Genomic DNA, 22,500 nt, shown 5'->3' with positions numbered 1-22,500 from the left:
GTGTAGAGGTGTAGAGGTTTAGAGGTGTAGAGGTGTAGAGGTGTAGGGGTGTAGGAGTGTAGAGGTTGTAGGGGTGTAGAGGTGTAGAGGTGTAGGGGTGTAGGAGTGTAGAGGTGTAGAGGTTTAGAGGTGTAAAGGTGTAGGAGTGTAGAGGTGTAGAGGTTTAGAGGTGTAGAGGTGTAGAGGTGTAGGGGTGTAGGAGTGTAGAGGTGTAGAGGTGTAGAGGTGTAGGAGTGTAGAGGTTTAGGGGTGTAGAGGTTTAGAGGTGTAGAGGTGTAGAGGTGTAGAGGTGTAGAGGTGTAGGAGTGTAGAGGTGTAGAGGTGTAGGGGTGTAGAGGTGTAGGGGTGTAGGGGTGTAGAGGTTTAGAGGTGTAGAGGTGTAGGGGTGTAGAGGTGTAGAGGTTTAGAGGTGTAGAGGTGTAGGGGTTTAGAGGTGTAGAGGTTTAGAGGTGTAGAGGTGTAGAGGTGTAGGGGTGTAGGGGTGTAGAGGTTTAGAGGTGTAGGGGTGTAGGAGTGTAGAGGTGTAGAGTTGTAGAGGTGTAGGGGTGTAGGGGTGTAGAGGTTTAGAGGTGTAGAGGTGTAGGAGTGTAGAGGTGTAGAGGTGTAGGGGTGTAGGGGTGTAGAGGTTTAGAGGTGTAGAGGTGTAGGGGTGTAGAGGTGTAGAGGTGTAGAGGTTTAGAGGTGTAGAGGTGTAGGGGTGTAGGGGTGTAGGGGTGTAGAGGTTTAGAGGTGTAGAGGTGTAGGGGTGTAGAGGTGTACGGGTGTAGAGGTGTAAGGTTGTAAGGTTGTAGGGGTGTAGAGATGTAGAGGTGTAGAGGTTTAGAGATGTACGGGTGTAGAGGTGTAGAGGTGTAAGGTTGTAGGGGTGTAGAGGTTTAGAGGTGTAGAGGTTGTAGGGGTGTAGAGGTGTACGGGTGTAGAGGTGTAAGGTTGTAAGGTTGTAGGGGTGTAGAGATGTAGAGGTGTAGAGGTGTAGAGGTTTAGAGATGTACGGGTGTAGAGGTGTAGAGGTGTAAGGTTGTAGGGGTGTAGAGGTTTAGAGGTGTAGGGGTGTATGTTGGTTATATCTTGGTTATATGTTGGGTTTAAAGATAGTTTGTGTGTGTGTGTGTGTGTGTGTGTGTGTGTGTGTGTCTGTGTGTGTGTGTGTTTCCCCAATATTCATTTACAAGCAGCATTGTTGCCGCCAGTCCAATAAATAAATACAGTACCAGTCAAAGTTTGGACACACCTACTCATTCAAGGGTTTTTCTTTATTTTAAACTATTGTAGAATAATGGTAAAGACATCAAAACTATGAAATAACACATGAAATAACCACAAAAGTGTAAACAATTCAAAATATATTTTATATTTGAGATTCTTAAAAGTAGCCACCCTTTGCCTTGATGACAGCTTTGCACACTCTTGGCATTCTCTCAACCAGCTTTATGAGGTAGTCACCTGGAATGCATTTCAATTAACATGTATGCCTTATGCTGTGTTCTTATGTTATCTGAGTGACTCAAATGTTATAACAAAATCAATGTGGGCCACATGCATTGACATGTTTGGAATGTTAGATTCTCCCTTACAATCTAGTTTTCATTTGGGTGATTGTTAGTTCTCAAAGATATTTCTTATTTAAAAAATATACACCGCTCCAAAGAATAAAGGGAACACTAAAATAACACATCCTAGATCTGAATGAATAAAATATTCTTATTAAATACTTTTTTCTTTACATAGTTGAATGTGCTGACAACAAAATCACACAAAAATTATCAATGGAAATCAAATTTATCAACCCATAGAGGTCTGGATTTGGAGTCACACTCAAAATTAAAGTGGAAAACCACACTACAGGCTGATCCAACTTTGATGTAATGTCCTTAAAACAAGTCAAAATGAGGCTCAGTAGTGTGTGTGGGCTCCACGTGCCTGTATGACCTCCCTACAATGCCTGGGCATGCTCCTGATGAGGTGGCGGATGCTCTCCTGAGGGATCTCCTCCCAGACCTGGACTAAAGCATCCGCCAACTCCACAGTCTGTGGTGGATGGAGCGAGACATGATGTCCCAGATGTGCTCAATTGGATTCAGGTCTGGGGAACGGGCGGGCCAGTCCATAGCATCAATGCCTTCCTCTTGCAGGAACTGCTGACACACTCCAGCCGCATGAGGTCTAGCATTGTCTTGACATATGTGTTATTTCATAATTTTGATGTCTTCACTATTATTCTACAATGTAGAAAATAGTTTATTTTTTTAAAAACTGTATAGCGGTACTGTATAGCCTGCTAATATATGTGTGGAATAATTGTAGATTTAGAATGGCCCACAAAAAAAGACATGTTCTCTGTAGCCTGCAGTGGAATAGTGAATGGAGGAAGCGCTTCCTGCCGCTACGTTTTTAATATGCCAGGCAGGCTACTCCATTTCTGAAGTGGATGACTGTGTTTAATATTAAGGATATACCACAGGAGATAGCTGAGATCCTCTTGTAGCCTTTTCCTGCAGTCAAATGACCAAACCGCCCTCTATTGGCCTAATGGATTGGAGTGTTATTAATATTTATTTATAATTTCATAATTACTAAACATAATTTTTTTTAAATCCGCTGAAAATCCGGTTTGGTTACATTTCAGTCTTCTGTGACGTACAGTATATAAAATGAAATGTTGGGATGCAAACTCTAAATGTAAACCATATCAACTGTTTTTCTGACATGGTTCAGGTGCCTTCTTTTCTCAAGCCATAACCATGTGGGTGAGGTGTATACATTTGTTTCAAAGTACATTTGTTTAAAGGCTACTAATAAACGCTCTGAGTGACCCTGATTTGCCCCATTACAGTAAAAGGTTCAACAGTGGCCAGACAAAACTCTGTTTTCACACGTGATTACAATGACTGGGCTTATGAAAACACAATTACAATGACTGGGCTTATAAGAACACATTTCACTAAAGTTGAGAAATAAGTATAGTAGGCCTAGTCTATAGAAAGATGATGGGATCATCCTGTTTTTAACAAGAGGTCATCAAAACTCTGTTTTCTCACGTAATTGCATAGCATAGCCAATAGAAATGTCTCATTACATGCCTCAAACATCTATGAGGAGCTGGCTCTCGCTCTGCAACAGGTGACCCTATTCCCCTCAAACTCTGAATGCCAGGGCTCTCATGAAGTGTTTGATTTTGATATCATTTGCAATGATGTCAGAGTGATTAGAGGGACAATAGAGCACTAAGGTCCAGGCCATTAGTGACTGGCCTTTAAGCTATTCGGTGGGCTACTAATGACCATCAGAAGCATCAGAGCACAGTTTTGGAGAAGACTAGTTACCATGACTCCATTGTCACGTGGAATTCCACAGCGGTCAAGACACATGAATGCCGGTGTGGCAGTGTGTTGACAACCGATGTAGCGGCACTACGGTCACCGTGACAACCCTAGTCAAGTGCTAAATAAACTGTTGACCTAAACTCTGAAACCTATTCAATCAAAGCTTGTATCCACAAATATAAAGATAGGCAGAGAATAGCACTCTTATTGTGCTGCTGAAAAGTGTGTGTGTGTGTGTGTGTGTGTGTGTGTGTGTGTGTGTGTGTGTGTGTGTGTGTGTGTGTGTGTGTGTGTGTGTGTGTATGTGTGTGTGTGTGTGTGTGTGTGTGTGTGTGTGCTTGTGTGTGTGTGTGTGTGTCGCATAGGAGAGTTATGCAGCTGTAATAAAAGTAATTACAGTGATTAAAGCTCAATCCTACACTGTCACTCACTGTCCTCAAAGCCATCGCACACACACACACACGCACACACACACACAACCAGATGGGTCCTCCATGTTTCATTATTCTCTGTATGGGAGGAAGGGTGTGTGTGTGTGTGTGTGTGTGTGTGTGTGTGTGTGTGTGTGTGTGTGTGTGTGTGTGTGTGTGTGTGTGTGTGTGTGTGTGTGTGTGTGTGCGTGTGTGCGTGTGTGTGTGTGTTTGTGCGTGTGTGTGTGTTTTGGGCTGGTGTACCTACCACTCATGCTTGTAACCAAATGTTGAAAGGTGTGTGGACACCCACTGTTTAACAACCCTCATGAAAAAGTACAACTGAATTACTACACAAAGCCTTTCCACAGGAGGATGGTGGCACCTTAATTGGGGAGAACTGGCTAGTGGTAATATTTGGAGTGGAATTGGTAGAATGCTATCAAACACATCAAACACATGGATTCCATGCTGATAACATTCCATTTGCTCCGTTCCAGCCATTATTTTTGAGCCGTCCTCCCCTCAGCCTGAGCGCACACACTTAGTGTGAATTCTGTAATGAATGTATTGTAATGTTTTTAAATTGTATTACTGCCTTAATTTTGCTGGAACCCATTAGCTGCTGCCTAGTGAGCAGCTAATGGGGATCCATAATAAATACAATACCAATACATAGTAACTACTGCACTTTCAGGTCCTATTCGTGCAGTAGTTTCCACGTAGAGAATTGTAGGGATTGTGTAGTTTAAGCAATAATTAATGTCTGTAAATTTAACCTCTACGGGATTGGTGTCCATAAACCGGAAAAGTTGTTGCTGAATATACAATGATGTGACAAAAAAACGTTGTACACAACAGGCAACTTTCCAGGACATATCTGATATGGGCAGAAAGCTTCAATTCATGTTAATTTTTTACAGTAGCTATTACAGTGAAATAATACCATGCTATTGTTTGAGGATAACATATAATTCTAGTGTTTGAGGATAACATAAAATTCTAGTGTTTGAGGATAACATAGAATTCTAGTGTTTGAGGATAACACAGAATTCTAGTGTTTGAGGATAACATAGAATTCTAGTGTTTGAGGATAACATAGAATTCTAGTGTTTGAGGATAACATAGAATTCTAGTGTTTGAGGATAACATACAATTCTAGTGTTTGAGGATAACATAGAATTCTAGTGTTTGAGGATAACATAGAATTCTAGTGTTTGAGGATAACATACAATTCTAGTGTTTGAGGATAACATACAATTCTAGTGTTTGAGGATAACATAGAATTCTAGTGTTTGAGGATAACATACAATTCTAGTGTTTGAGGATAACATAGAATTCTAGTGTTTGAGGATAACATAGAATTCTAGTGTTTGAGGATAACATAGAATTCTAGTGTTTGAGGATAACATAGAATTCTAGTGTTTGAGGATAACATACAATTCTAGTGTTTGAGGATAACATAGAATTCTAGTGTTTGAGGATAACATAGAATTCTAGTGTTTGAGGATAACATACAATTCTAGTGTTTGAGGATAACATACAATTCTAGTGTTTGAGGATAACATACAATTCTAGTGTTTGAGGATAACGCACAACAACAAAACACTTTTATCATGGCAACTGGTTTGATACATTCACCTCTGAAGGTAAATCATTTACTTACATTCAGTAATCTTGCTCTGGTGTGTCATCCTGAGTCTCCCAGAGAGAAAATGTAGTGTAGTTTTGTTTGAAATTGTTTTTATTTTTTATTAAAATGTAGGACCTGGGTTGTACATTTTGGCCCCACTGCTGTCTCTGACTCCACACCCACCCCACCCAGCCATCTAGATGTGTGAAGGTTAGTGTATTTTCTGTAAGGAAGCTAATGATCCATCATGTATAACAATCATGGGAGTGTGTAAACTTAAATGCTTAATTACCATAGCCTTTTTGTATGTTCTCTATAGTTATGTACTTGTATCTGGGCAAACTCCTGTCAGACTTTATACAAAATATTGTGTAGTGAGGTAATTCTTCACTGGATCGGTCTGAAACTTCACACACACACTGCTGCCATCTTTTGGGCAAAAGCTAAATTACACATGGGATCCTATCTCAATGTATGGCATTTCTCTTGCATTTCAAAGATGATGGAAAAAAAACATTTTTGTTTTTGAAAATGCATGTTTTCGTCTTTGTATGAACTTTTACCAGATCTAATGTGTTAAATTCTCCTACATTAATTTCACATTTCCACAAACTTCAAGTGTTTCGTTTCAAATGGCATATCCTTGCTTTTGGAATTATTTTGGAAATGCATTCCAGGTGACTACCTCATGAAGCTGGTTGAGAGAATGCTAAGAGTGTGCAAAGCTGTCATCAAGGCAAAGGGTGGCTACTTTGAAGAATATAAAATATAAAATCTATATATTATTTTACCTTTATTTAACCAGGTAAGCCAGTTGAGAACAAGTTCTCATTTACAACTGCGACCTGGCCAAGATAAAGCAACAAAAACAACAACACAGAGTTACACACAAACAAACATAGTCAATAACACAAAATAAAAGAAAAATAGAAAAATCTATGTACAGTGTGTGCAAATGTAGAAGAGTAGAGAGGTAGGCAATAAATAGTCCATAGAGGCAAAAATAATTACAATGTAGCATTAATACTGGAGGGATAGATGTGCAGATGATGATGTGCAAGTAGAGATACTGGGGTACAAAAGAGCAAGAATGTAAGTAATAATATGGGGATGAGGTAGTCGGGGGTGCTATTTACAGATGGGCTGTGTACAGGTACAGTGATCGGTAAGCTGCTCTGACTGCTGATGCTTAAAGTTAGAGAGGGAGATATAAGACTCCAGCTTCAGAGATGTCATTGGCAGCAGAGAACTGGAAGGAAAGGCGGCCAAAGGAAGTGTTGGCTTTGGGGATGACCAGTGCAATATACCTGCTGGAGCGCGTGCCACGGGTGGATGTTACCATGGTGACCAGTGAGCCGACACAAGGCAGGGCTCCACCTAGCAAAGACCAATAGATGACCTGGAGCCAGTGGGCTCGGCGACAGATATGCAGCAAGGGCTAGCCAACGAGAGCATACAGGTCGTAGTGGTGGGTAGTATATGGGTGCTTTGGTGATAAAACGGATGGCTCTGTGATAGACTGTATCCAGTCTGCTGAGCAGAGTGCCGGGGGCCATTCTGTAAATGACATCGCTGGAGTCAAGGATCGGTAGGATAGTCAGTTTTACGAGGGTATGCTTGGCGGCATGAGTGAAGGAAGCTTTGTTGCGAAACAGGAAGCACACCAGATTCAATTTTTGGTTGGAGATGCTTAATGTGAGTCTGGAAGGAGAGTCCACAGTCCAACCAGACACCAAGACATGTGTAGTTGTCCACATATTCTAGGTCAGAACCTAGAATATGTGAGATTTTGATTTGTTTAACACTTTTTTGGTTACTACATGATTCCATATGTGTTATTTCATAGTGTTGATGTCTTCACTATTATTATAAAATGTCGAACATAGTAAAAATAAAGAAAAAACATTGAATGAGTAGGTGTGTCCCACCTTTGACTGGTACTGTATATTGTGAGTAGTCAGGTAGTTTTAGAGTTTGACCTAATTCCTCACTATCTCATCACATTTCCTCAGTTCTCTGTGCCCTTCCTGTATCAGCAAGGAGAAAGAGGGAGGGAAAAAGAGAGCGAAAGAGAGACAAAGGTGGTGTGAGCGAGAGAAAGATAGAGAAATATATACATTGAGAGAAGGTCTGCATTATGTAAGACTGTCTTTGAGAGGAGATGGCCTACATTCTGTGAGATTGTCTTTGAGAGGAGATGGCCTACATTCTGTGAGACTGTCTTTGAGAGGAGATGGCCTACATACTGTGAGACTGTCTTTGAGAGGAGATGGCCTACATTCTGTCAGACTGTTTTTTTAGAGAAGAAGGCCTACATTCTGTGAGACTGTCTTTGAGTGGAGAAGGCCTACATTCTGTGAGACTGTCTTTGAGTGGAGATGGCCTACATTCTGTGAGACTCTCTTAGAGAGGAGACGGCCTACATTCTGTGAGACTCTCTTTGAGTGGAGAAGGCCTACATTCTGTGAGACTGTCTTTGAGGGGAGATGGCCTACATTCTGTGAGACTCTCTTTGAGAGGAGTAGGCCAACATTCTGTGAGACTGTCTTTGAGGGGAGATGGCCTACATTCTGTGAGACTCTCTTTGAGAGGAGTAGGCCTACATTCTGTGAGACTCTCTTAGAGAGGAGACGGCCTACATTCTGTGAGACAGTCTTTGAGTGGAAAAGGCCTACATTCTGTGAGACTGTCTTTGAGAGGAGATGGCCTAAATTCTGTGAGACTCTCTTAGAGAGGAGACGGCCTATGTTCTGTGAGACTCTCTTTGAGTGGAGAAGGCCTACGTTCTGTGAGACTGTCTTTGAGAGGAGATGGCCTAAATTCTGTGAGACTCTCTTTGAGAGGAGAAGGCCTACATTCTGTGAGACTGTCTTTGAGAGGAGATGGCCTAAATTCTGTGAGACTCTCTTTGAGAGGAGAAGGCCTACATTCTGTGAGACTGTCTTTGAGAGGAGAAGGCCAACATTCGGTGAGACTGTCTTTGAGGGGAGATGGCCTACATTCTGTGAGACTCTCTTTGAGAGGAGTAGGCCTACATTCTGTGAGACTGTCTTTGAGAGGAGAAGGCCAACATTCTGTGAGACTGTCTTTGAGGGGAGAAGGCCAACATTCTGTGAGACTGTCTTTGAGGGGAGAATGCCAACATTCTGTGAGACTGTCTTTGAGAGGAGAAGGCCAACATTCTGTGAGACTGTCTTTGAGGGGAGAATGCCAACATTCTGTGAGACTCTCTTTGAGTGGAGAAGGCCAACATTCTGTGAGACTCTCTTTGAGTGGAGAATGAAATGAGTGAACCTTCATTAAATGAGGTTAACAATAGTGTAATTGAGCAGGAATCCCAGCGGACCTGTGGGCCATTTGAGAATGAAATAAATTAAACGTTAAACTTCAAACTCCTCCTTTCAGCAGCCATGTCGTTTACACCATCTCTGAGCCACATATAGACAGCAACATTTCCCACACTAAGACCAGAGTTCCAGACTGAACTATGACAGAGAGATTCCTTACCTTTACACACACACACACTCTCACCTTTAACTGAACTCATTCATTTTAACGCTTTTCTTTAACTTTTAGCCTTTTAAATATATTTTTTTTTAAAGGAATCTATTTGCTTTTAGACAGAGTTCTAGTTACACAGAGTTCTAGTTACACAGAGTTCTAGTTACACAGAGTTCTAGTTACACAGAGTTCTAGTTACACAGAGTTCTAGTTACACAGAGTTCTTGTTAGACAGAGTTCTTGTTAGGCTGTTCTTGTTAGACAGAGTTCTAGTTACACAGAGTTCTTGTTAGGCTGTTCTTGTTAGACAGAGTTCTTGTTAGACAGAGTTCTTGTTAGGCTGTTCTTGTTAGACAGAGTTCTTGTTAGACAGAGTTCTTGTTAGACAGAATTCTTGTTATACAGAATTCTTGTTAGATTGTTCTTGTTAGACAGAGTTCTAGTTACACAGAGTTCTTGTTAGGCTGTTCTTGTTAGACGGAGTTCTTGTTAGATTGTTCTTGTTAGACAGAGTTCTTGTTAGATTGTTCTTGTTAGACAGAGTTCTAGTTACACAGAGTTCTTGTTAGGCTGTTCTTGTTAGACAGAGTTCTAGTTACACAGAGTTCTTGTTAGGCTGTTCTTGTTAGACAGAGTTCTAGTTACACAGAGTTCTTGTTAGGCTGTTCTTGTTAGACAGAGTTCTTGTTAGACAGAGTTCTTGTTAGGCTGTTCTTGTTAGACAGAGTTCTTGTTAGACAGAGTTCTTGTTAGACAGAATTCTTGTTATACAGAATTCTTGTTAGATTGTTCTTGTTAGACAGAGTTCTTGTTAGACAGAGTTCTTGTTAGACAGAGTTCTTGTTAGACTGTTCTTGTTAGACAGAGTTCTTGTTAGACAGAGTTCTTGTTAGACAGAGTTCTTGTTAGACAGTTCTTGTTAGACAGAGTTCTTGTTAGACGGAGTTCTTGATAGACAGAGTTCTTGTTAGACTGTTCTTGTTAGACAGAGATATTGTTAAGACAGAGTTCTTGTTATACAGAGTTCTTGTTAGACTGTTCTTGTTAGACCGTTCTTGTTAGACAGAGTTCTTGTTAGACAGAGTTCTTGTTAGACAGTTCTTGTAAGACGGAGTTCTTGTAAGACAGAGTTCTTGATAGACAGAGTTCTTGTTAGACTGTTCTTGTTAGACAGAGTTCTTGTTAGACAGTTCTTGTAAGACGGAGTTCTTGTTAGACGGAGTTCTTGTTAGACGGAGTTCTTGTAAGACAGAGTTCTTGATAGACAGAGTTCTTGTTAGACTGTTCTTGTTAGACAGAGATATTGTTAAGACAGAGGTCTTGTTATACAGAGTTCTTGTTAGACTGTTCTTGTTAGACAGAGTTCTTGTTATACAGAGTTCTTGTTAGACATAGTTCTTGTTAGACCGTTCTTGTTAGACAGAGTTCTTGTTAGGCAGAGTTCTTGTTAGACAGTTCTTGTAAGACGGAGTTCTTGTTAGACGGAGTTCTTGTTAGACGGAGTTCTTGTAAGACAGAGTTCTTGATAGACAGAGTTCTTGTTAGACTGTTCTTGTTAGACAGAGATATTGTTAAGACAGAGGTCTTGTTATACAGAGTTCTTGTTAGATAGAGTTGTTGTTATACATAGTTCTAGTTAGACAGAGTTCTTGTTAGACTGTTCTTGTTAGACAGAGTTCTTGTTAGACAGAGTTATTGATATTACATAGTTCTTGTTAGACAGAGTTCTTGTTAGACAGAGTTCGTGTTAGACATAGTTATTGATATTACATAGTTCTTGTTAGACAGAGTTCTAGTTAGACAGAGTTCTTGTTAGACATAGTTCTTGTTAGACAGAGTTCTTGTTAGATAGAGTTGTTGTTATACATAGTTCTAGTTAGACAGAGTTCTTGTTAGACTGTTCTTGTTAGACAGAGTTCTTGTTAGACAGAGTTATTGATATTACATAGTTCTTGTTAGACAGAGTTCTTGTTAGACAGTTCTTGTTAGACAGAGTTCTTGATATACATAGTTCTTGTTAGACAGAGTTCTAGTTAGACAGAGTTCTAGTTAGACTGTTCTTGTTAGACAGAGTTCTTGTTAGACAGAGTTCTTGTTAGACATAGTTATTGATATTACATAGTTCTTGTTAGACAGAGTTCTTGTTAGACAAAGTTCTTGTTAGACAGAGTTCTTGTTAGACTGTTCTTGTTAGACATAGTTATTGTTAGACAGAGTTCTTGTTAGACAGAGTTCTTTATAGACAGAGTTCTTGATAGACATAGTTCTTGTTAGACTGTTCTTGTTAGACAGAGTTCTAGTTAGACAGAGTTCTTGTTAGATAGAGTTGTTGTTATACATAGTTCTAGTTAGACAGAGTTCTTGTTAGACAGTTCTTGTTAGACATAGTTCTTGTTAGACAGTTCTTGATAGACAGAGTTCTTGCTAGACAGATTTCTTGTTAGACTGTTCTTGTTAGACAGAGATATTGTTAGACTGTACTTGCTACACAGAGATCTTGTTAGACAGAAATATAGTAATACAGTTCTTACTCGAGTTCTTGATGACAAAGAGTTCTTGTTAGACAAAGTTCTTGCTGACCCTCAACATGAGGGCCCCTCAGGGGTGTGTACTTAGTCCCCTCCTGTACATCCTGTTCAACCACGACTGCTTGGCCGCGCACGACTCCAAAACCATCATTAAGTTTGCAGACAAAACAACGGCGGTAGGCCTGATCACAGATGACGATGAGGCAGCCTATAGAGAGGTCAGAGACCTGGCAACCTCTCCCTCAACATCAGCAGGACAAAGGAGCTGATCGTGGACTATAGGAAATGGAGGGCCCAGAACCCCCCCATTCACATTGACGGAGCTGTAGTGGAGCTGGTCGAGAGCTTCAAGTTCCTCGTTGTCCACTTCACTAAGGACCTATCATGGTCCAAACACACCAACACAGTCATGAAGAGGGCACGACAATACCTCTTCCCTCTCAGGAGCCTGAAAATATTTGGCATGGGCCTTCAGATCCTCAGAAAGTTCTACATCTGCACCTATGAGAGCATATTGACTAGCTGCATCACTGCTTGGTATGGCAACTGCTTGGCATTGACAGTAAGGTGCTACAGAGGGTAGTGCGCACTGCCGATGTGAGTCTCATGGACGTTACCCTGGCATCTGAGCTGGGCATCCCCACTCAACCCCTCTCCATTCCCATGGGTAGTAGAGCGCTGGAAGGGCGCTCTATAGGCCGGGTCACCCACCAGACCACCCCCGTCAAACTACGAGTTTCGGGGAAACACGGCGAGACGATCCAATTCCTGCTGGTTGAGTCTCCGCAGGTTCCTGTGGTATTGGGATTCTCTTGGCTCCAGCGATACAATCCCTCCATTGACTGGGTTACTGATGCCATCGTGGGCAGGAGCCCGTCCTGCCACACTCATTGCTTGAAGTCAGCCCTGCCTGCCCTGGGACATCTTCCCGGGGGCTTGGAAATTGCCCCGGACCTCTCCGCAAGCTCCACAGAGTACCAGGACCTCCGGGAGGGATTCAGTATGGCCCGGGCCGCTTCGCTTCCGCAGCACCGACCGGTATCCAAGAAGGTTAAGCCTGAGGCGCTGGCACGCCGCTTTAGTGCCATGGCTACACCCCCGGAAGCCAGGACCTTTCCCCCATACTCTGCTGTTTCGTCCTCTGTTGCCCCGTAACCAACATATTTTTTTCTCCACCCCTTTCCAGGTGTCACCCATCTTCTCCACTTATCCCCTGGGCATTTATGACTGTCTTTTCTGTCTGTCGTTGCCAGGTCGTCTTGTTTGTCAAGTCAACCAGCATTTTGTCTCAGCTCCTGCGTTTCTTCAGTCTCTCTTTTCCTCGCTCTCCTGGTTTGGACCACTGCCTGTCCTGACTCTGAGCCCGCCTGCCTGCCTGACCTCTCTGCCTGCCCCTGCCCCTGACCCTGAGCCTGCCTGCCGTCTTGTGCCTTTGCCCTTACTCTGGATTACCAACCTCTACCTGAACTGACCCTGAGCCTGCCTGCCGCCCTGTGCATTTGCCACTACTCTGGATGTTCAACCCCTGCCTGCCTTGACCTGTCATTTGCCTGCCCCTGTTGCTGTAATAAACATTGTTACTTCAACACAGTCTGCATTTGGGTCTTACCTGAAACATGACACCCAGATTATGTGCATTGCCCCCACCACCACTCTTTTACGCTGCTGCTATTCTCTGTTATATCATCTATGCATGATCACTTTAATAACTATACCTGCATGTACATATTACCTCTATTACCTCAACTAACTGATGCCCCGTACATTGACTCTGTAGCAGCACTACCTGTATATAGCCTCCACATTGACTCTGTAGCAGTACTACCTTTATATAGCCTTCACATTGACTCTGTAGCAGCACCCCCCTGTATATAGCCTTCACATTGACTCTGTAGCAGTACTACCTGTATATAGCCTTCACATTGACTCTGTAGCAGCACCCCCCTGTATATAGCCTCCACATTGACTCTGTAGCAGCACCCCCTTGTATATAGCCTCCACATTGACTCTGTACCAGTACTACCTGTATATAGCCTCCACATTGACTATGTACCAGTACTACCTGTATATAGCCTCCACATTGACTCTGTAGCAGTACTAACTGTATATAGCCTTCACATTGACTCTGTAGCAGCACCCCCCTGTATATAGCCTCCACATTGACTCTGTACCAGTACTACCTGTATATAGCCTCCACATTGACTCTGTAGCAGCACCCCCCTGTATATAGCCTTCACATTGACTCTGTAGCAGCACCCCCCTGTATATAGCCTCCACATTGACTCTGTACCAGTACTACCTGTATATAGCCTCCACATTGACTCTGTAGCAGTACTACCTGTATATAGCCTCCACATTGACTCTGTACCAGTACTACCTGTATATAGCCTCCACATTGACTCTGTAGCAGCACCCCCCTGTATATAGCCTTCACATTGACTCTGTAGCAGTACCACCTGTATATAGCCTCCACATTGACTCTGTAGCAGTACTACCTGTATATAGCTTCACTATTGTTATTTTACTGCTGCTCTTTAATTACTTGTTCCTTTTATTTCTTATTGTTATTCGGATTTTTAAAACGGCATTGTTGGTTAGGGGCTTGTAAAGTAAGCATTTCACTCTGTTTTATTCAGCATTTCACTGTAAGGTCTACCTACACCTGCTGTATTCGGCGCATGTGACTCATACGATTTGATTTGATTTGATTTGTATCAGCATGAGTAATGAAAGACAACAATACAGAGTTTGTGGTTACTGTAATTAACGTGTTAAAGAGTAATCACTAGTTATGCTATGATTCCTCTGCTGTGCTTTGTCAAGGTGTTTATCTGTTATTTTAGAGGGATAGAAACACCTGAAAACAACAGTAGGAGAGAGAGAGAGAGAACGAGAGAGAGAGAACGAGAGAGAGAGAACGAGAGAGAGAGAACGAGAGGGAGAGAACGAGAGAGAGAAAAAGAGGGAGAGAGAGAGAGAGAAAGAGAGAGCAAGAAAGAAAGAGAAAGAGTGAGAGAGAGTGAGCGCAAGAGAGAGAGAGAAAGAGAGAGAGAGAGAACGAGAGAGAGAGAGAGAACGAGAGAGAGAAAACGAGAGAGAGAGAGAGAGAGAGACAAAGAAAGAGCGAGAAAGAAAGAGAAAGAGTGAGAGAGAGTGAGTGCAAGTGTGAGAGCGAGAGAGAGAGAGAGAGAGAGAGAGAGAGAGAGAGAGAGAGAGAGCGAGAGAGAGAGACAGAGGTAAAATGCGTTGGCAGAGGTACTGCTGTGTTGGCGTGCAGGGAGGAGCATCATTTGCCACCATTCAATCATAGCTAGCTTAGATAATGGCCCACAGGTGTGCTGGTGTAAATGTATGTATGTATGTATGTGTGTGTATGTTTGTGTGTGTGTGTCTTTGTGTGTGTGTGTGTGTGTGTGTATGTACCGGGGACATCGCCTGTAGTCACACTGATAATGATTAGGCAAATGAAACATCACAACACCATCCCTAAACATCTCCATCTAATCAACCTCTAACCAACACCACATGGAACTCGTTAATGGTCCCAAATGTCCGGCCATAAAACCCACTAGACCCTCTAATTTAGTTTCATTTAAATCTACATTGATTGTATAACCCTAGATGTATTGTTGCTATATGTAAGGTATTTGAGTATGACTGCACACTCTTAGAAAAAAAATATCTATATGGAACCAAAATAAGGTTCCATCCTTTGATCCATACAATATATGCCACACCCCTAAAGGTTGACCGAAATCCCACTCAGTATGAGGCTCTAGTAGAATGGAGAAGCTTGTTTGTTAGGTTGTTGTGGTTGGAGATCATTAAAATAGTAAGACCAGGGGCAGTTAAAGGCTGGAGAGTGTGACAGAGCACTTGGGACTACTTTACAATGGAGAAATCTACTAACACTGTCCTCTCACACTACACTGGTACAGAGGACCTGACACACACACACACACACACACACACACACACACACACACACACACACACACACACACACACACACACACACACACACACACACTAACACACACACACACACTAACACACACACACTAACACACACACAGCCACTTCTAGCAGTACTACACCTGCACTTGTTGACAACACAAGTTGTTCTGCTTCCACGAGCACATCCAATGCTAGCATCAGTAATTCTACATGTTGTTGTTAGCCCAGCTAGCATGGACACTGACAGTTGTGAATCTGATGCAGCTGAAGAGCTCCTGTCCCATTACCCGGGAAAGAACCGAACAACAGACAGGGACGTTGGACCATCGAAGAGGCTCAAATATGATGAGAACTACATTAATTTGGGGTTCACTTATATTGGGAGTAGTGCCCTTCCTCAGCTACCGTGGGTTTGTGCAAAAGTACTATCTCACAACTCGATGAAACCTTCACTCTTGAGCAGACATTTAGAAACAAAACATGCCCATTTGAAAAATAAGCCGCAGGAGTTTTTTGAGCGAGAATTAAGATAACTTTAGAGTAGTAAGACATGTATAAAAGCAACAGATACCATTAATATATGTTGCTTCTATACATTAATAGAAACTGTCTACCTGCTTCCCTACCGATAACATTTCAGAGACAAAGCGAAATGGACGGTCAGAAAGGAAAGGTGGAGCAGAGAAGGAGAGAATTAAAAAAGAGAAAGGCCCTTGACACAGACGAAGCTAAGTGTGTGTGTCTGTTTTTGTGTGTGTGTGTGTGTGTCTGTCTCTGTGTGTGTGTGTGTGTCTGTTTGTGTGTGTGTGTGTGTGTACGTCTGTTTGTGTGTGTGTGTGTGTCTATCTCTGTGTGTGTGTGTGTCTGTTTGTGTGTGTGTGTGTGTGTGTGTGTGTGTACGTCTGTGTGTGTGTGTGTGTACGTCTGTTTGTGTGTGTGTGTGTGTGTGTGTACGTCTGTTTGTGTGTGTGTGTCTGTTTGTGTATGTCTGTGTGTGTGTGTGTGTGTGTGTGTGTGTATGTATGTGTGTGTGTGTGTGTGTGTGTGTGTGTGTGTGTGTGTGTGTGTGTGTGTGTGTGTGTGTGTGCGTGCGTGGGAGTGTGTCTGTGTGTGTCTGTCTCCGTGTGTGTGTGTCTGTGTGTGAGTGTCTGTGTGTGAGTGTCTGTGTGTGTGTCTGTGTGTGTGTCTGTCTGTGTGTGTGTCTCTGTGTGTGTCTGTGTGTGTGTCTCTGTGTCTGTGTGGCTTTTAAGCATTAAATGTTGTCAAGGGCAACACTCCTCCCCTGGGATCCATCTTACAGAACACGAATGAGAATAGCTCACCTCTCCCCCTCTCTTCTCTTTTCCTCACTCTCCTCTTCTCCTCATCTCTCCCCCTCTCTTCTCCACAGTCTCCTCTCTTCTTCTCCTGTTAACTCCTTCTATCCTCAACTTTCAGCTGCTCCTCCTTTCTCCCCCTCGTTCATATCCGCCTGTCTCTTCAACTCCTCCTCACTTCTCACTTCTTTTTCCCTTTTCCTCACCTCTCCTACTCTCCTCCTCTTCTCCTCCCATCACTGTTACTTCCAGCAGAGCCCTGCAATTACAGTACAGGACAGCTAGACCAATTACACTACTGGAAAGCTAGACCAATTGCGGTTCAGGAAAGCTAGACCAATTGCAGTACAGGACAGCTAGTCTATTGAGAACCTTTCAGGGTTCACACACACACACAAACACATAGAGACAACATTCACACACACACACACACACACATTGTTCTCTCTGGGACCAGACCAATTTAGCAGCGGTGGCCTACCACTGATAAAGTGTTGCAATCTCTGCAAAAAATATTTTGCTGCTACCCTTGCCACCACTGCTGAATGAAATCCTAGGGGAAACACTGCAGATCCATTCTTTACTATGTTATGTTATTGTTTTACTGGCTTCAGTGTTCTAAAACTCTACTAACTCACCAATCACATCGGTTCCACAACTCCTTGCTGATGTATAACACTAAAGCATTTTAGAACAGGGTCCTTCTGTGAACTGAGCATTAACACACCAAGGGCATGGACATTGTTGTGTGTGTGTGTCTGAAAGTGGACCATTAGCATAGGCAGCTTAAGTAACTTTCAGACTCATTAATTAACCTCCTAAACTCAGCAAGAAAAGAAACGTCCCTTTTTCAGGACCCTGTCTATCAAAGACAATTCTTAAAAATCCAAATAACTTCACAGATCTTTATTGTAAAGGGTTTAAACACTGTTTCCCATGCTTGTTCAATGAACCATAAAAAATGAATGAACATGCACCTGTGTAACGGTCGTTAAGACACTAACAGCTTACAGACGGTAGGCAATTAAGGCCACAGTTATGAAAACTTAGGACACTAAAGAGGCCTTTCTACTGACTCTGAAAAACACCAAAAGAAAGATGCCCAGGGTCCCTGCTCATCTGTGTGAACGTGCCTTAGGCATTTTTTATTTACTTAATTTTTTTATTTCAGCTTTATTTAACCAGGTAGGCTAGTTGAAAACAAGTTCTCATTTACAACTGCGACCTGGTCAAGATAAAGCAAAGCAGTTTGACACATACAACAACACAGAGTTACACATGGAATAAACAAACATACACTCAATAATACAGTAGAAACATCTATATACAGCATGTGCAAATAAGGTAGGATAAGAGAGGTAAGGCAATAAATAGGCCATGGTGGTGAAGTAATTACAATATAGCAATTAAACACTGGAATGGTAGGATGTGCAGAAAATGAATGTGCAAGTTGAGATACTGGGGTGCAAAGGAGCAAGATAAATAAATAAATACAGCATGGGGATGAGGTAGATTGGATGGGCTATTTACAGATGAGCTATGTACATATTCAAAAAATCCTTATCCCAGTCTGCTGGTCCCACATGCTTCAAGAGGGCCACCATTGTTCCTGTTCCCAAGAAAGCTAAGGTAACTGAGCTAAACGACTACCGCCCCGTAGCACTCACTTCCGTCATCATGAAGTGCTTTGAGAGACTAGTCAAGGACCATATCACCTCCACCCTACCTGACACCCTAGACCCACTTCCATTTGCTTACCGCCTCAATAGGTCCACAGACGACGCAATCGCAACCACACTGCACACTGCCCTAACCCATCGGGACAAGAGGAATACCTATGTGAGAATGCTGTTCATCGACTACAGCTCAGCATTTAACACCATAGTACCCTCCAAACTCGTCATCAAGCTTGAGACCCTGGGTCTCGACCCCGCCTTGTGCAACTGGGTACTGGATTTCCTGACAGGCCACCTCAGGTGGTGAGGGTAGGTGAACAACATCTCCACCGCGCTGATCCTCAACACTGGGGCCCCACAAGGGTGCGTTCTGAGCCCTCTCCTGTACTTCCTGTTCACCCACGACTGCGTGGCCACGCACGCCTCCAACTCAATCATCAAGTTTGCGGACGACACTACAGTGCCATCAACAACGAGACGGCCTACAGGGAGGAAGTGATGGCCCTCGGAGTGTGGTGTCAGGAAAATAACTTCACACCCAAAGTCAACAAAACAAAGGAGATGATCGTGGACTTCAGGAAACAGCAGAGGGAGCACCCCCCTATCCACATCGACGGGACAGTAGTGGAGAGGGTAGTAAGTTTTAAGTTCCTCGGCGTACACATCACAGACAAACTGAATTGGTCCACCCAAACAGACAACATTGTGAAGAAGGCGCAGCAGCGCCTCTTCAACCTCAGGAGGCTGAAGAAATTTGGCTTGTCACCAAAAGCACTCACAAACTTCTACAGATGCACAATCGAGAGAGGTCTGCACAACGCATCACCAGGAGCAAACTACCTGCCCTCCAGGACACCTACACCACCCGATGTCACAGGAAGGCCATTAAGATCATCAAGGACAACAACCACCCGAGCCACTGCCTGTTCACCCCGCTATCATCCAGAAGGCGAGGTCAGTACAGGTGCATCAAAGCAGGGACCGAGAGACTGAACAACAGCTTCTATCTCACGGCCATCAGACTGTTAAACAGCCACCACTAACATTGAGTGGCTGCTGCCAACATACTGACTCAACTCCAGCTCACTTTAATAATGGAAATTGATGTAAAAAACAATGCCACTTAAAATAATGTTTACATACCCTACATTACTCATCTCATATGTATATGTATATACTGTACTCTATATAATCTACTGCATCTTGCCATCTTTATGTAATACATGTATCACTAGCCACTTTAAACTATACCACTTTTATGTTTACATACCCTACATTACTCATCTCATATGTATATACTGTACTCGATACCATCTAATGCATCTTGTCTATGCCGTTCTGTACCATCACTCATTCATATATCTTTATGTACATATTCTTTATCCCTTTACACTTGTGTGTATAAGGTCATAGTTGTGGAATTGTTAGGTTAGATTACTTGTTGGTTATTACTGCATTGTCGAAACTAGAAGCATAAGCATTTCGCTACACTCGCATTAACATCTGCTAACCATGTGTATGTGACAAATAAAATTGTATTGGTTTTGATTTGATTTGATACAGGTGCAGTGATCTGTGAGCTGCTCTGACAGCTGGTGCTTAAAGCTAGTGAGGGAGATAAGTGTTTCCAGCTTCAGAGATTTTTGCAGTTTGTTCCAGTCATTGGCAGCAGAGAACTGGAAGGAGAGGCGGCCAAAGTAAGAATTTGCGTGTGCTACGGGTGGGTGCTGCTATGGTGACCAATGAGCTGAGATAAGGCGGGGCTTTACCTAGCAGAGACTTGTAGATGACCTGGAGCCAGTGGGCTTGGCGACGAGTATGAAGTGAGGGCCAGCCAACGAGATCATACAGGTCGCAGTGGTGGGTAGTATATGGGACTTTGGTGACAAAACAGATGGCACTGTGATAGACTGCATCCAGTTTGTTGAGTAGAGTGTTGGAGGCTATTTTGTAAATTATATCGCCGAATTCGAGGATCGGTAGGAACGTCAGTTTTACAAGGGTATGTTTGGCAGCATGAGTGAAGTATGCTTTGTTGCAAAACAGGAAGCCGATTCTAGATTTCCTTTTGGATTGGAGATGTTTAATGTGAGTCTGGAAGGAGAGTTTACAGTCTAACCAGAAACCTAGGTATTTGTAGTTGTCCACATATTCTAAGTCAGAACCGTCCAGGGTAGTGATGCTAGACGGGCATGCAGCGATCGGTTGAAGAGCATGCATTTAGTTTTACTAGGATTTAAGAGCAGTTGGAGGCCATGGAAGGAGAGTTGTATGGCATTGAAGCTCATCTGGAGGTTAGTTAACACAGTGTCCAAAGAAGGGCCAGAGGTATACAGAATGGTGTCGTCTGCGTAGAGGTGGATCAAAGAATCAACAGCAGCGAGAGAAACATCATTGATGTATACAGAGAAGAAAGTCGGCTCGAGAATTGAACACTGTTGCACCTCCATATAGACTGCCAGAGGTCCGGACAACAGGCCCTCCGATTTGATATACTGAACTCTATTGGAAAAGTAGTTGGTGAACCAAGTGAGGCAATCATTTGAGAAACCAAGGCTGTTGAGTGTGCCAATAAGAATGTTGTGATTGACAGAGTCGAATGCCTTAACCAGGTCGATGAAAACGGCTGCACAGTAATGTCTCTTATCGATGGCAGTTATGATGTCGTTTAGGACCTTGAGCGTGGCTGAGGTGCACCCATGACCAGCTCTGAAACTAGATTGCATAGCGGAGAAGGTGCAGTGAGATTCGAAATGGTCGGTAATCTGTTTGTTAACTTGACTTTCATGTTGCAAGGAGGCATGAGGACTGCAGATGTGGCCATGGCAATAAATTGCAATGTCCGTACTGTGAGACACCTAAGACAGCGCTACAGGGAGACTGGACGGACAGCTGATCATCCTCGCAGTGGCAGACCACGTGTAACAACACCTGCACAGGATCGGTATATCCAAACATCACACCTGCGGGACAGGTACAGGATGGGAATAACAACTGCCCGAGTTACACCAGGAACGCACAATCCCTCCATCAGTGCTCAGACTGTCCGCAATAGACTGAGAGAAGCTGGACTGAGGGCTTGTAGGCCTGTTGTAATGCAGGTCCTCACCAGACATCACCAGCAACAACGTTGCCTATGGGCACAAACCCACCGTCGCTGGACCAGACAGGACTGGCAAAAAGTGCTCTTCACTGACAAGTCGCGGTTTTGTCTCACTAGGGGTAATGGTCGGATTCGCGTTTATCGTCGAAAGAATGAGCATTACACTGAGGCCTGTACTCTGGAGCGGGATCGATTTGGAGGTGGACCATCATGGTCTGTGGCGGTGTGTCACAGCGTCATTGGACTGAGCTTGTTGTCATTGCAGGCAATCTCAACGCGTTACATGGATGACATCCTCCTCCCTCATGTGGTACCCTTCCTGCAGGCTCATCCTAACATGACCCTCCAGCATGACAATGCCACCAGCCATACTGCTCGTTCTGTGCGTGATTTTCTGCAAGACATGACCTCAATCCCATTGAGCACATATGGATTCGATTGGAGGGTGAGGGCTATGGCCATTCCCCTTAGAAACGTCTGGGAACTTGCAGGTGCCTTGGTGTAAGACTGGGGTAACATCTCACAAGAACTGGCAAATCTTGTGCAGGCCATGAGGAGGAGATGCACTGCTATACTTAATGCAGCTGGTGGCCACACCAGATACTGACTGTTACTTTTGATTTTGACCCCCCTTTGTTTAGGGACACATTATTCCATTTCTATTTGTCAAATGTCTGTGGAACTTGTTCTGTTTATGTCTCAGTTGTTGAATCTTGTTATGCTCATACAAATATTTACACATGTTACGTTTTCTGAAAATAAACGCAGTTGACAGTGAGAGGACATTTCTTTTTTTTGCTGAGTTCATATGTTAGCATGATGTGCTTTTACACATTGAGCAGTCAGTGTAGCATGTTAGTATGATGTCGTTTTACACATTGAGCAGTCAGTTAGTGTAGCATGTTAGCATGCTAACATGATGAGCATTTACACATTGAGCAGTCAGCGTAGCATGTTAGCATGATGTGCTTTTACACATTGAGCAGTCAGTGTAGCATGTTAGCATGTTAGCATGATGTGTTTTAACACATTGAGAAGTCAGCGTAGCATGTT

The 22,500-nt window shown here is 43.1% G+C and overlaps 1 protein-coding gene across 1 annotated transcript in view; it reads right to left on the bottom strand.

The window, feature by feature from the left end:
• The window catches only part of LOC139368897 (calcium channel, voltage-dependent, alpha 2/delta subunit 3a), a 249,861-nt gene that overhangs the window by 101,021 nt on the left and 126,340 nt on the right, over positions 1-22,500 (bottom strand). The gene's annotated exons all lie outside the window — the stretch shown is intronic.

Source organism: Oncorhynchus clarkii, chromosome 16, assembly GCF_045791955.1.
Source record: "Oncorhynchus clarkii lewisi isolate Uvic-CL-2024 chromosome 16, UVic_Ocla_1.0, whole genome shotgun sequence".
Classification (NCBI taxonomy): Eukaryota; Metazoa; Chordata; class Actinopteri; order Salmoniformes; family Salmonidae; genus Oncorhynchus; species Oncorhynchus clarkii.
Note: the sequence above shows the minus strand (reverse complement) of the source record. Positions and strands in the feature narration are given on the sequence as shown.